Below are 14390 nucleotides of genomic sequence, written 5' to 3'. Positions count from 1 at the left end.
CCTGAGCTACATGCCATTACAAGAGGAAATCAAAAATGTTAAGCATCACACAGAGTGCTTTGGATGCCTCTGCTTTCTCCCAAACCCTGGGGATTGTCAGGGCTTAGCAGAGATGTGGACTGAAGGAAATCTGGGCTGGTAAATGATCTTCTGCTTCCAAACTTATAAAATTGCATCTGAAAATAGCATCAGAGACAGTAAATATGGGATCACACAAAGCTCTATTTCTGTGGGCACTTTTCAGAAGAACCTTATTTTAAGGCAACACTACTCTTGGAAATAACTTATTGCACTTATTTATAAGATGCTCATAAATAATTTACGGTACATTAACTTGTAAATGTGATAGCTTTTGAAATCATTAAGCCCCAGTAGCTTGCTTTGTAAATCCATTGGCTGAGTCTCATTATTAAAAGCTAATTAGCTCGTTCAGCTGGAACGTATTTTGCAAAATAGCTATGCTGTTACTCTTCTTTATATTACAACAGATTATATTACTTCTTAAAATATACCAGCAATAGCATAATGGAAATATTTAATAATAAGGATATAAAATTCTGTACAAACAGAGAATTGCATTAGATCGACAACATTTTTTTTCCAAAGCCTGAGGAGTTATTATGATTATGATCATTTTTAAGAACATGTGATATTAGCGATCTTTGATATATACCTTACTTATTTCATATTAAGGGTTACAATTTATACTTGGAAGGATATTTCTAAGGTGTTAACCTGGGTGTGGGAGAAGCTTGGGCATTCTGGTCTGTGCTTAAGGCAGTTACCCTCCTGAAGGGACGCTTCTCACCGCTGGCTGCCACGAGGAAGCTGCAGACCAGGCTGTGGGCAGTGCATCCACAGCTGCCAGACCCAGTTGGGGTCCTGATGGGGTGAGCCCCGCTTCATATGGACAATACAGTGCTGAACCACTCTGCACCATCCCGCCCTGCATGCCTGGCCACAGAAACACTGGAGGAGCCGTTTTGTAGAATGGTTTTATTTCAGCATGAAGTAACAAGGCATTTAGAGTCCATGTGCCATGGTCCTGCCTTTAGGAGGAGAGGCTCGGTAGGAAAATCAATGGACACCAGGAATAAAAAAAAAAAAAAAAAAGACAAAGACATCTGGTTTGATAATAGTAATCTCTGTTGTATCTGAAATGTATTTGCTATGTAAAATATCCAAGCATTCCTTTTTTTTTTTTCTTTCTTTCTTTCTTTTTTTTTTTTTTTTCCTCTCCTCCCCCTCCTCCCCAATACATTTTAGGTTCATATTTGTCTTGCCTTCAAATTTAAACATATTTAAACTTCGGTACATTTAAATCCCTATTAGCAGCTTTTAAAGGGATTAGGGCAAATGGCTTTTATTCTGCAGACACAATACTATTGCTTTCAGATACATCTTCTTGGATTTCCTGTTCAAAAGAAAAAAGGAGGAATTTAAGTAATTCACAGCAAAGCTACAACGTCTGCTTCTGCACTGATGAATGTTTCCCTTTAGGAAAGGCAGTTCTCATTAATATAACATCTGGCTTTCATCTTGAATAAATACAACTCAAAAGCAATAGAAAAGGAGTAGAAAAATGTGAATTTTCCAGCATATCAGGCAGCCAAAGGCCTAACTGACACAAAGAGTATCTGGCAAGCAAAGCTGCTCAAGGAACTGCCACAAATAAATGTCTGGGACATGGAGTTTCAGAGAGACCATTTGGTCACCAGCGATCCCAGAGGAGCAGGATGACCAGGAGAGTGGAAAGCAGCAGGGGCTGGTGATTCTGCACAGCCAAAATGGCCACGACCAGCAACCCCTCGAGGGCCTGTGCCATATGAACTACAGTGTGAAAGTGGCAGGCTCAGTACCTGCTCTGCATGCTGTTTGGCAGCCTGCAGCCTCCCTTTGCTGCTCTCCCCCTCATCAGGCCACGCGCTTCACCCCTCTGGGATGCCAAAAGTCCAGATTTTGTGAATTAGTGTTTATAGAAAAAAATAACAGAGAGAAAAATATTGTAATATTTATCCATTTTTACCCTTTAATAGTGAAAACACCCACCCAACCAACTGAAACCCCTAATCACCACTTCACCTTCCTCCCAAAAAATCCACTTGGAGGATGTGGGTGGACTGGGGGAAGCCAGGGCACAAGGCAGGGGCTGCTGCTGCTGGGGCAGGGGAGTGCTGGTGGCACAGTGGCTTGATGGCAGAGTGGCATGGTGGCACGGTGGCACGGTGGCATGGCCACATTGTGGGTACAATCCCGCAGGGACCTGCTGAGGTGCTGCAAGGCTCCCGAGCGGAGCGTGCTGAAGCTTGGACAATCATCGCAGTGACTGCGGCTGCCAACTGGAAGCAGGAGGGAGCTGGCTATAAATGTTTTTTTATTTCTGCTCTGAGCTAATTGTGCAGCATTTCAATTTGAAAGCTCTCATAATTTAGAACTCTTAAATTTAATTTTATGACTTTGAATAGTAGCTAATCTCGCGTTTAATTTTTACTAAGACTTTCTCTTTTCTGAATGCCTTCTGCTTGTGTTTATAAAATGCATTGTGAGGGCAGAGACCAGCGACACGCACCCAGAGCTGTCTGCCTGAGGGCCCTGTACCTTCTCCTTTTATTAGTTCTGCTCCTGTCAGCCTTAAAACTCTGCAGGTTCGCAGCATGCCCCTATAAGGTAAAATTCAATTCCCCCATTCAGCAGAAGGGAAAACTGGTGCACCGACCAGATAAATTACCTGCCCAAGGTCAGAGCATGGCAGAGGGAGCAGCAACATGTCGATGAAACCATCTCTGACCCGTGATAAGCCTGTAAGCTGTTCTTGGTAGGAAGCACTAGTATGGCTTCTCTGTAGCAAAGAAACAATATCATTATTTTTTTTTTCAAACCCTATGCATGTTATTTATTTTTCCTTTCTTTTAGCTTCCTGCAGCACCCTTTACACAAGTCTTAATGGTGAATGTGATGAAGGGATGATTGGGCTACAAGTGAATGAGTGAAAGCAAGTTTCTGGGGCAGAGACAAAATTGTTCCAAATAATTTTGTAAGAACGCCCTGTATTCTGTCCTGAAAAAACACAGGGACCACATCTCGCCCCAGAGACTGCAGCCCTTCCCTCACCCCGTCTTGCAGCAGTTCCTGCGGTGGGCCAGGCCTGGAGGGCCCAGTCTGATCTCCCACATTCCCCAGTGGCAGCCTGTGCATGTGTACTGAAACCAAAGCCCTCATATTTCAAGACATAATGTTTCAAGAAGCTAATAACTATTGACCTGACTTTTTCAACTCTGACATGTACATTATCGCTGATGAAGAGAGAGAGTCACTTTTTCGCTACAGTGGAAATATGGGGAAAATTCTGTTTCCTGCTGAGAAAAATCAGTATATGCAGGAACTGCAACCTGGAAACCGCTTATCACTATGAGAGCTTGGCCTTTTTTGCCTTCAGCTTTCTGTTGTGATGGGCTTGTCTCACCCTGCTCATCACATTTCGGAGCTGGAGCTGCCACTGGTGGGGATGGTGCTGGCCCCTGTGGCACCAACCAGCCCTCATGTGCTGCTGCAAGATTAAATATCCCAAGTGATGATGGCAAAAGCAGGAGCTGTGAGAGACTTTTTCCCAGTCACGGGACTTCCTTAGCAACATTTATTATTCAGCCTGCAAAGAGGAGGAGAAAAGTGGTATTGGAGGCTCCTTGTTCCCCGCCTTGGCCACAGCCCATGCTGCAGGCTGCACGAGGAGGCCCAGCCAGGCCCGCTGCTCTGGCCTCGCTCCTTGCCCATGGGTAGTCACGGTGTGTCGCCACAGACCCGTGCAGGTGGTTGTGAGCTCCGGGCCGAGAGGACTCGTGTCTCCACAGAGATCACCTGCAGGCATGCTGTCTGGTGAACAACGCCACTGTCCTTCAAATAATCTGAAGAATAATTTAGTTTCCTGTATGGGATCTGTAGCACTCCAAACGCTGGTCATCACGTGCATTATACAAATAAAATACCAGCAACATTTGTGAATTTTATTATTATTATTATTGTTGTTATTGTTATTATTATTGTTATTATTATTAACTGTGTAATTTACTATACATAGATAACAACAGAAAAGTGAGGAAAGAGAAAATTTTGATACCCTCCCTTGCTGCTATAGTGGAACCCAGTTGGAAGAGTATTGGTTTTGTGCTTCGTTAGAGGTTCTTCCTCTAAACGGCTTCTTTTGAAAACAGGTTGCAATACTCTTAATTTTCTTGCCAAATTCCTCAGGACAGGAGGCACTAGTAATAGTCCATCGGCCTGTGCAGGAGCTTTCTGTTTTCTGGGAAGCTTTCTGCTTTCTGGGAAGTCAGAGGGCAGAGGATGGAGCAAAGTCAAGAGCTGAAAGTTTCCAAATGCAGATCATTGCTGAGCCTCCACAGCCCTGTGGCACAGAAGAGCCACAGGCATGGGCAGCAGGACCGCCACTGCTGTAGCTTCTTTCTCCAGCTCCTACAGCATCCATTACATATGCTGTCTTCCTCATGCTTTGTGCATGGTCTGGAATGCTATAAAATCCATTTCCCCTGGACAGGAACAGATGTACTTGATCAGTGCTTGTGTTCTCATTGGAACTCACTTTGCTTCGGGTAGCTTTAAAAGGAGGTGAAAACGATGAAGGTGAGACCAAGCAATGCAATGAAACTGTTTCCACTGAACTGGACGTGTTGTATTTATCCCAGGCTGCTTAATGACAAATTCCTCATATAACATGCTGTACTTCTGACATTTATTACAATCTGTGATTTGTGGGGAAAAAAAAAAAAAAAAAAAAAAAGCAATCTATATTAACCTCAAAGCATCTCAACAGGGCTCAGTTTGCTTAAATTTTCAAATGTTTATTATTTCATCTCAGAAGAAAAGCTTTATTTCTATAGTCAGAAGGAAATTTTATTAAGTTCAGAAAAAAATAGATTTTCAGCAAATACCATTTGGCTTTTGAATCAGGAGGAAATAAAGCAACCCAATATGGTGTCATCATGTTACAAAAGGAATACTATGGCTACAGGTCAAAAAATGTGGGTGTTTGTTTCTTCATTTGCATTGAGTGTATTGAATTTGGATGCATTGTTTGGGTCTCTGTAAGCCTGCCTTTTGAGCAGGCAGTTCTTTATGGTGTACATTTGTCTGTACAAACGCACAGTGGTTGCAGGGGGTTGAAGGTACAGTAATTAATGGCTTTTCTGTTAATGCCTTCCCCTGGCTGAGGGCACACCAATGGCATCCTGCAAAATGGTGTCACAAGCCCACTAAAATCAAAGGACCTGGTCATCTTCACAGGCCAGAAATCATTCCTCTTTGTATGGTGGAGAGGCTCCCGTGCCTGCCTCCCTGCAGCCTTGCTGGCAGAGGGGAAAAGAGCTGCTTCTGCTTCCCTTTCCAAAGCACCAAAATCAGGCAAGGCAGGCTCTGTCAGAGGTATTTCCATGCATTTATGCTTATCCCATCACTAATGACAGGAAAATCTCATGGGGAGGGATGGAGCAAGGGGAAGGGGAGATAACTGAATAATTCTGGTTGGTAATATTCTATTTTCTTATATAAATATTAATCATTTCCCTAGGAGTTGTGACTGAGTGCAAACAGAGTTTATTGGATTTTTTTTTTTAAACCATATTAGCAGAAGCACAAGCAGGGGAATCTCTGTGACAACTGTGACCAACAGAAAATTAATTAGGATTCTGACTCTAGTGCTGGTGTCTTAGGGCTCTTTGCTTCTTTGGATTAAATTGCATTAAACTCTTTATTAAACAGAGCAGGCAGCTTGGCACTGGAATCAAGCCCACATCTGCACCTGGATTTTCCTATTAAAAGTGGATAGAGTAAAAAGAATGTTAAATCCTCTTATCCATGACTCAAGACATACCAGGCAGGACATATTAAGTGTATTTTCTTTTTTTAAGGTTTATAATCGTGGGTATTTATCTACCCCGGGTTTCCAGTGGTGTTTGTTTGTTTTTTTCTTGTTGGTTTTGGAGTGGTGTTTTCTTTTATTATTATTATTAATTATTATTATTATTACTGTTGTTATTATTTTTTTATTTTTTTATTTATTTATGGTTAAAACACGTCCCTTTTTTAACGAGTATCTGCCCGATATTCCAGATCCCAGGATGAATGTTTTTCTTGTGTTTACCATGAGGCTGAAGTTAACATGGGCATGTTTGTTTAACAACAACAACGTACACAACACAGCAAGTGAAGGAGCCTTTGTTCATGTACTGCCATCAACAACGCTTTCAGCAGATTTAGGGAATAAAGCTGTGAGTTAACTTCTGGTGTGGATGGAAAATAAGTGTTGAACCTGGCTCTTCTCTCATTGATGTTGCTATAAAGGGTGACTCCTACTAAGTCAGCTGAATTATATCAGAAAACAGGGAATTTGGCTAATGTTATTCAAGGTCTTGTATAAATAAAAGGGATGTTTGTGTCTGGTTTAAGGATCAGGTCCTGATCACTGAATTTAATAAACATTTAGCATTAAATCTACAGGGAACACTAATGACAGGGTAGTTTAAAAAGGAAAAAAAAAAGTTTTATTCAGGTTCTAGAAGGTGATGGAGGGCACATGATCCTTTTTCTCTTCTCAATGCTAATTTCTTCCTGATGGCAATTTCAGTTTTTGAAAATAAATGAAGAGGTGTGAGCATCAAAACCGTCAGCTGCCCTACCGTGGGGCTGTGGCTTCCCTTGCTCGTGGAAATCTGACAGTGAGGTTGGCTGCTTCAGTCTGCAGGGTGAGACTTCAGAGGTGCAGGTGTGACTTTCAGCTTTGTCACAGAATTTCTCTCCCACGAGTCCCAGTTCGGCCTTCCCATGTTGCAAAGAAGAGGTCACCATCATCTCTCCTATGTTGCAGTTCTGCACTGACTGCCAAGGACAGCAATGCTTCAGGATGTGCTGCTTGCTTCCACCATCTAAGCTGAAAGCATTTCAGGGTAGGAATTAGCCTTTGGTTAGCACTCTCTCTGGTGTGCTGGCTCTTGATCTCCCCTGGGGCTTACCTGAAGTAGATCTAGAGGCAACAACTGTTATGTATAGCTCGGCAGAGCCCCTGCATCCTTCAGCCCTGCCCAGAAGCACAGTGGAGTTGTCTTCTGCATCCCAGCTGCGTGTTTCCTTATGCTGTGTGCACTCCTGAAAAACACAGTGTCTGTGGTCCCTCTGGCTTTGCTCTTAAACATTAGTGAAATAATATTTCTGAGACTCATGCCTGAGTAGTGGTCATGTGGTGGCTAAAAAAATGTGGATGTTAAAATGTTTGTTGGAAAACTGCACTCATTCTTCTGCAAAAGTAGCTAGATTAACATCCCACTTTCTCACCACGCAACTATGCATCCTGCAGTTAAACAGAAGGGGAAAGGAGCACTGGCAACTTGTGTGCGTGCTGAAGCTTTGCAGCTGCCTCAGCCTGCTCTTCCTCAGCTGCAGCCACGGAGCTGGGACAGCCGAGAGGCAGGGTGTGAGAACAGGCAGACAGGGTTGCTGTACTCCTGTGGCACTCAGCGGTGTGTCTTTTCTCTTTGGATTAATGTTTTCCAAGCATAACCCATGGTTTTGTACTACCACGTAGGGCTGTGTCAAGGAGCTGTGTGGTACTGGGCATGTCAAACTCTCTGCTTAACAAGTGTCTCCAGTTGACTACTCCTAAATATCAAGGGGTACAATATACAAATTTGAGGAAGCTGGTAGCCCACTTTGTGGATAAGGTTACATGGAAGCTTCCAAACCTTGCAAAATCATTCTGCCAGTGCAGGGACAGATGTGAGACAAAAGCCCCAGATGCACCTATGCAGTTGAAGAGCCCCTGGCAGCCATGAAGAGGCATCTCAGGGGTGACGAGCCCTGCCTGCTGCTGGTATCAGTGCCTGTGGTGCCCACCTGCGGGACTTCAGCTGACTTTAGGAAATAGACGCTTCACTTTGACTCTGCTGCTCATTACCTGATTTAGCAGGATCATTTATGAACAGTTCTGTTTTATCTTTACCAATAAAGCTCAATGACTCTAACTGCTGTAAACAGAACAGCATGCAGTTATGCCCCTGTATGTCTTTTAATGTCATTCCACACCCAGTATTGTGGCTGCACAGCACAGCCAGCATTAGGTTTTCTGTGATAGTTTAATGATTAAATGAATATATGTATGGTATCCTAGGAACCTGATCCCTTATAGATGATAATGTGGAAAACAGAGGGCATGATTAAAACAACTGATGGGTCAGGGCTCACATAACTCATTTTCTTATGATAAAAGCAAGGTCACAACTGGAAAGATGTAATGCGCATTTTATGTGTGTATCCAAAAATTATTTGATGGAGAGTTTTCTTCCAAGACAAGGGGAAGACAGATTTTTAAAATATTTTGAGGTGTTTGGACAGACAGAGGCCCCACTTTCTAGCCTGCACTGATGCTGAACCCTGGGGCTCACAGAGGGCATTTTGCTAGAATGTTTTGGAGACCACCACAAGAAGCTGCAGTGATGTCTGACATTAGCTCATGGCACAGACTGTAATTGGCGCTAGGTCCTGTTTTCCAGCACCATTCCCAGATGTGTCCTCATCACAATTTGTCATAACAATTCCTTCTGCTAGCTGAACTTGAACTCTTGACAGCAAAGTGATGCTTAATTATATTTGCTCTGTTTTCCTAGCAGTCTTCTCACTAACACTGACATACTGCCTTTCTGCCTCAAAACTATTTTAATATCCCTTTATGTATTTTATTCCACTAATTGTCTTCAGTTACTTTCTATTGTTCAAATGTGTGGCTTAATGAACGACAGCAGACAATATATCCCACATTACTGCTGGTACCAAGGCAGTCACCTACAAATTCCATATACCCTTCAGCTGCTGATGCACTTCTGAAATGTGCACAAAGAAATCAGATGACTGCAGCTCAATCTATTGTCGCACAGATCAACATATCCAATACGTTCCTCAGTGAACCATTATTGAATTGAAACAATATTTTTTTCAAGCATTGCATAGAAAATATAGCAAAATGTAGCATATCCCTGACATTTTGGTCTCTATCAGTATTATTTATTGCAAATACTGCTGACTTAATGAGAGATGATGATTTTATTCATTTAGCTGAATGCTCTCGATGCCAATAGCCTCCAGTTCCATGGTCATTTCACACCCGTCCCATTGAGGAACCTGCTAGAGCAGGATTACGCAGCACTGGTATGGTGCTGTGTTTGTTTGTTTGTATGTTTTCTTTTCAGTTGTACTGGTAAGGTACCTTCACATTTGATGGGCCATGAAGGCAGACAGTGAGCCTTTGTATACAACAGATCAGCGACACCAAGTCAGGAATGTTTTTGAGAGATGGGGATTTAAGCATTTACAGCAGGTGAGATGGATGAATTTTGTGAGACAGGAAACTGTCATGCTGCATAGCTGACTACACGGCCATTATTTCTGCAGCTTAGCTATGTGTGTAAATTAGATTGCTGCTGCCTTAAATTCTTATCAAAAACATCTTTCTGAAAAAGTTAGGAACAAAGACGTGAATGTGCAGTGCTTATAATGTACATACATTCCTGGATAGACTGTCTTATTCTTTGGATGCCTCTATGACTGGGAAAACACCACCACCACCACCACCAAAACATTTAACTGGATTAGAGCCTGCAGGATGGATATTTCTACATAAGTGAAAAAGAAAAAAAAAAAAAAGTTACATGTAGTTACCTAAGAATTTCCTAGGAATGGATCATGATACAATCAAGAAACTGGTGCTGGCATTATTAGTAAGATTATCTGTTATTTTCTGATGGCCTTCAGTATCATCGGTGAAAACATACAGAAGCTTCTCCTGCAGAGATTACAACCTGGATACATCACTGGTGGCACACTGCAGAAATTACATACTGAATTCAACACAATGGTAGATAAATATCCAAAGAGTTAAGAGGTTTAGTTAGGAAAATATCCGAAGAGTTGAGGGGTTTAGTTAGAATTTTATCGCCAGCATAAATTAGCTTTTTTAACAAGATCAGGTTCCTTTTAATGTAAACAAACACACAAATGTGAATACTGGCCCATTAAAGGTAATACCTCAGAAACATCCTCAGAGAGGGCTTGTTTTCCCTCCTGAAGACAGCTCAAACCAAAGAGAGGAAAAACAAGAACAAAAAAGAAAACAAATTACTGACAGAGAAAGAATCACCAGACATTTGATGAGGCTGCCATCTCAGCTTGGGGATTCTAATCAGATTTTGTTTTTCCCTAATTAGTTTGACATTTGGGGCTGAAATGACCTAGAGGGGGATGGTAAATGCTGGAGGAGAGGACGCAAGCACGCAGTTTTCTTCTTCCTCTTGGGTTAGCTGCCCCACAAAGGCCAGAGCAGCGTGAGGGTGCCAGCTGGAGGTCCTTGCACTCCAGGGCTGTGCCGGGGGCTCCCAGTCCTGCTCTGCCTCCAGCCAGGACCTGAGCATCCCCAGGAGCTGGATGAGGGTCGGTGCATAGTTACAGCCCCCATCCCTGCATATTGCCTTTTCAGGGGCTTTCTTTGCAAACTTTCAGCAATTGTGTGCTCTCTTGAATGTCGTCAGAATTATTAATGCACCTCTTCCTCGCTCAGACCACCTGTGTCTTGCGTGATAAATAGGAACCATTAAACCCCAGGTTAGGAGTTTAGCAGCTCCTCCACTGCTGTCAGTGATACATAATGTATCAACGGTTTGCTTCTGTTGGATTTCTGCCCTCTCTTGCCCATTTTTTCCCTATTTTATCTTTGAGTCCAGTTCAGTTTTTAATCCCATTCAATAAATGACCTACATACCGTAAGGGTCACCCACCTTTCAGAGCATTTCTGTTGTACCTTTGTGACATCTGCATACAAAGCCTATTTCATCCCACTGTCTGTCCACAAGTCTGAAATAATTTTTGTGTGCAAATATTATTTAGGTTATATTTCATATTTTTAATTGTCCTTTACTAACAGGCACTAATCAGAACAGGAGAATGTCTTTGATACTCATCTGCCCACTTTCCTAAGACCATGTTGGAGCTGCCTTTTCGCAACCACTTCAAGATAGGTATGAGCTCAGGAAAAGCATTTTTTTCATCTCAGCTCATCTTTTAGTGTGGAAACCAGCTGGCATTTGCAGCCAGCATATCAGTTGTGCCTTCATTAAACTCTGCAGCCACTCTGGTGAGTCTTGAATGCGTAATCCATTTTTCGCAGCAAAACACATACAAGAAATACAAATTAGACACATAGATAATTTAAATTCTTACAGTAGATGTGATCTGATTTCTTAAAGACAAAACAACAACAACAACAAAACAGAACCAAGTAGTCAGAATAACATCTGCAGACACTGTAAAAGTAAGATAATAAGTCTGAGTTATTCCAAGACTCGTGACCTGGATGAGTAGCATTTTTCCGTCTTTAACTTTGACATGTGAGTGCCTTCAGAGATCTCTCGGCCTGTCTCCCTTCCCCAGTGACCCTTAAACTTTTGAGCCCTTTGTTCATCACCTACGTCTGAAATGTCTGATTTCTGAATATGCAGCTGCAGTAGCGTAAGGGCAGCCACTGGTGCTTTAGGAGGTGCTCCTGTTTAAATGCTTGGGCTTGACTTTTGTCAGCTATGTCTGGGTATTTTGCTCCTAATGTTTGTCTGGATGGAGACTCCATAGTCTCAGATATTTCCTAACATGAGAAGCAGAAAATTCAGCAAAACACTACAGCAGGCAGAGTTTTTTTCCCTAGACACTGGTCTGTCTCAGAAATATCCTAGGCATGCCAGCAGCTCTCAGCAGGCTCCGATGTCCCCCAGGTAGCCCTGTGCTTCCTCCAGAGAAGGCTGGCTGCACACTGCGGGGTGCAGGCTCGGAAAGCTCTGCCTGGCTGTCAGACATCAGGCGTTTTTTACGACAAGTCCTTCTGGTGTGAAGCCCCTGCTTCTGCAAACAACTGCTTGCTCTCATTTTGGAAGTGGCTGCTGTTATAGAGGTCTTGTGAAGACCCTTGGGAACTGGTGAGGGCTGTGCTGTGCAGGCAGTCCCTGCCTCTCCTCTGGCAGCAGGGAGGAGAAACAGCTGAATGTCTTAAGTCCTTAGAGTATATATATGAAGCACCAGCTTTGGATGGAAAGGCTGGGGTTCTTCACCCTGAGAAATGGTGGTGAGCAGTGTGTGGAGGGCAATGTCTGATAGCATTGATGAAAGGCAGCAGGAAATGTGCTCTAGCATGAGATCTTCATTCACTTTGCTTTGTTCTGCAAGATGTGACAAAACAGTAGAGGAATGAAAGTAATTGTTCCATTACTTCTTTACTGTAGGTGGTGTGAAGAAAAGAGAAGGAAAGAATAAAACTTTTTTCTGTATGATTTTCTGCAAATCATACAGAATCTCCTATGACAACTCAATATTTATTGCCCTAAATCTGTGTCCAGTTAAACAGCAAATGCAGGGTTTTGCTACTGGACAATGATGGTGGTGGAAGGATTGTAATTAACTCATTCAAATGTGTTGCAGGAGCCTTATTCCCATCCTATGCCTTTATTTCCATAATCATGGATGCAGTTTTGTATGCTGGAGGCACTGTATCAAATCTGTGATGGAAACAGTTGTACATCAAAAGGAAATCTTCACTGCTCTCCAAAAGCAAAATAAAGTGCTCTGTGCTCACCAGCCCAGAGCGCTTTCTTTAGAACCTTTGTATGAAACAAGCCAGCCAGTGTTTCCGCTGTTGGCCCAAACCAGGACATTAACAAGTAAACTGCTGATTAATACCTCAGCTGTAACAGCATCAGAGGTTTCAAAGCAACAGTAAAGTTATTTCAGGAGTAAAATAGAAAACCAGCAACAAACCTCAAAAGGAGGACAGTCACTTGGAACTTTGCATTCCTCTCTACTCCTAGCTGCATTTTACTTGGTGTTTCTTTCTTGCCAATCCTGATTTGAATGGATGATTATGTGATTACTGCAGCCAGCCAAAAGTAGTGCAGGGCAAAAATCCATAGATGAGTTAGTGGCATTTTCCGCTTGGTTCTGTCCTGTTCGTGGTAGCTTCAGGTGGTGATGCTGTTGATATTTAATAGAAGAACTGGCTTGTGTCCAGCTACTGTCCTGAATTCCAAAGTAGCAACTGATTGGCTTTGGAAAGCTCCCAGGAAGCACTGTTTTGGGGAATGAAGTAAGAGAAATACTCTAACATGCACATTCTGCCATTCTGTTAACTTCAAAGGGAGGTGAAAGCAGAGTTCAGCTGTGCACCCTGCTATACTTCCACATCACGCCTAAAAAAGCAAGACAAGGTATCGTGCCAAGGGGAGTGGATTTCATTGGAGACAGCATGAAGAAGGAATGGAAGCCAGGACCTGATTATGAGAAAGTTGTACAGGGCTGGCAAGGCTGTAACTGCACTGAATTGTGACTTTTCCAGGTTCAAGTATCTCTGAGGGTTTATCACACTGGAGTGTGCAGAAAAAAGCCTGTGATTCATCCACTGTTAGCTAATTTATTTCTGGAAACTAATTACAGAACATTTAAAAAGCATTCAGTAACAGTATGACGGGCTTCCACTTCAGTAAAAGGAGTTTAAACAGCCTGGTGGATGATGCAGTACAGTTCTACACTGCTTTTCTTTATCCTGAGCAAAGTATGGTTGTCGATTGACCATAAATCTATATCACTTCTAATGGCATGGCACTTTTCAGACTCATTCTGAAAACTCACTCAAGTAGTATCATGCTAAGAAGGACCCCATTTACAAAGGGATATATTTTTTTCCCCCCTCCAATTTCCTATTCAAAATGCATTATTTTTTTTTTTTTTTCCTTTTTTTTTGTGTGTGTGTGTGGCTGCTTGCTTTGGCCACTCCAGCCGAGAATTGTCTCAGGCTAGATAATGCTGCTCCCTCAACTGCTGCACTTTCTAATAAATACTCACCTGTTTCAACTTCTTCTCAAATATATACTTCACACACTGTGGACTTAAGTTTAGTTTCCTTTCCTAAAATCTGTTTTAATGAACAGAGAAATGAGCAATGATATTGTGTTGAATGTAGCTCAGCCTGGCTTTCTCTTAGACTTCCTCCAGCAACAGGCTGTCCTGTGCATTACCCTGCTGTAGACAGCAATGCTGTTCTGCCTTAAATCTGTGAGGGCTCAGTGAGCTGGAAGAAGGTACTTAATATTCCTTGATATCAGCACATGGCAAGGGGGTCATTATTTTCAGCCCAAACCTGTCTCTTACATTCTCTGATATAGCACAGAAACATGGCAGTTAATGCACAAGTTTTTATCTCTGCTGAAGGCCTCTTAAAAATGACACTGTTACCTGTTATTCATCAAGGACTGTCAGAAGCCAGATCCAAAGCGAGTGGATTTCTAGGGTTTGCCTTCTTTCTG

The 14390-nt window shown here is 42.5% G+C and overlaps 1 long non-coding RNA gene across 12 annotated transcripts in view; it reads right to left on the bottom strand.

Moving 5' to 3' along the window:
- Nucleotides 1-652: 652 nt before the first annotated feature.
- LOC106020393 (uncharacterized) overlaps nucleotides 653-14390 on the bottom strand; it is a 43499-nt gene continuing 29761 nt past the window's right edge. For 4 of the 12 annotated variants that reach the window (XR_005267950.2, XR_005267954.2, XR_005267952.2 and 1 more), the window contains 3 exons: nucleotides 14320-14387; nucleotides 7020-10902; nucleotides 6046-6937 (listed from right to left, as the gene is read on the bottom strand). This is a non-coding gene — a long non-coding RNA (uncharacterized lncRNA). Of the gene's footprint in view, nucleotides 4755-6045; nucleotides 6938-7019; nucleotides 13158-14319; nucleotides 14388-14390 lie in introns of those variants that run through there. The other 8 variants (XR_005267942.2, XR_005267946.2, XR_005267943.2 and 5 more) reach the window with 5 other exon arrangements.

The sequence above is a fragment of the Anas platyrhynchos genome, chromosome 9 (assembly GCF_047663525.1).
Source record: "Anas platyrhynchos isolate ZD024472 breed Pekin duck chromosome 9, IASCAAS_PekinDuck_T2T, whole genome shotgun sequence".
NCBI classification, from domain to species: domain Eukaryota; kingdom Metazoa; phylum Chordata; class Aves; order Anseriformes; family Anatidae; genus Anas; species Anas platyrhynchos.
Note: the sequence above shows the minus strand (reverse complement) of the source record. Positions and strands in the feature narration are given on the sequence as shown.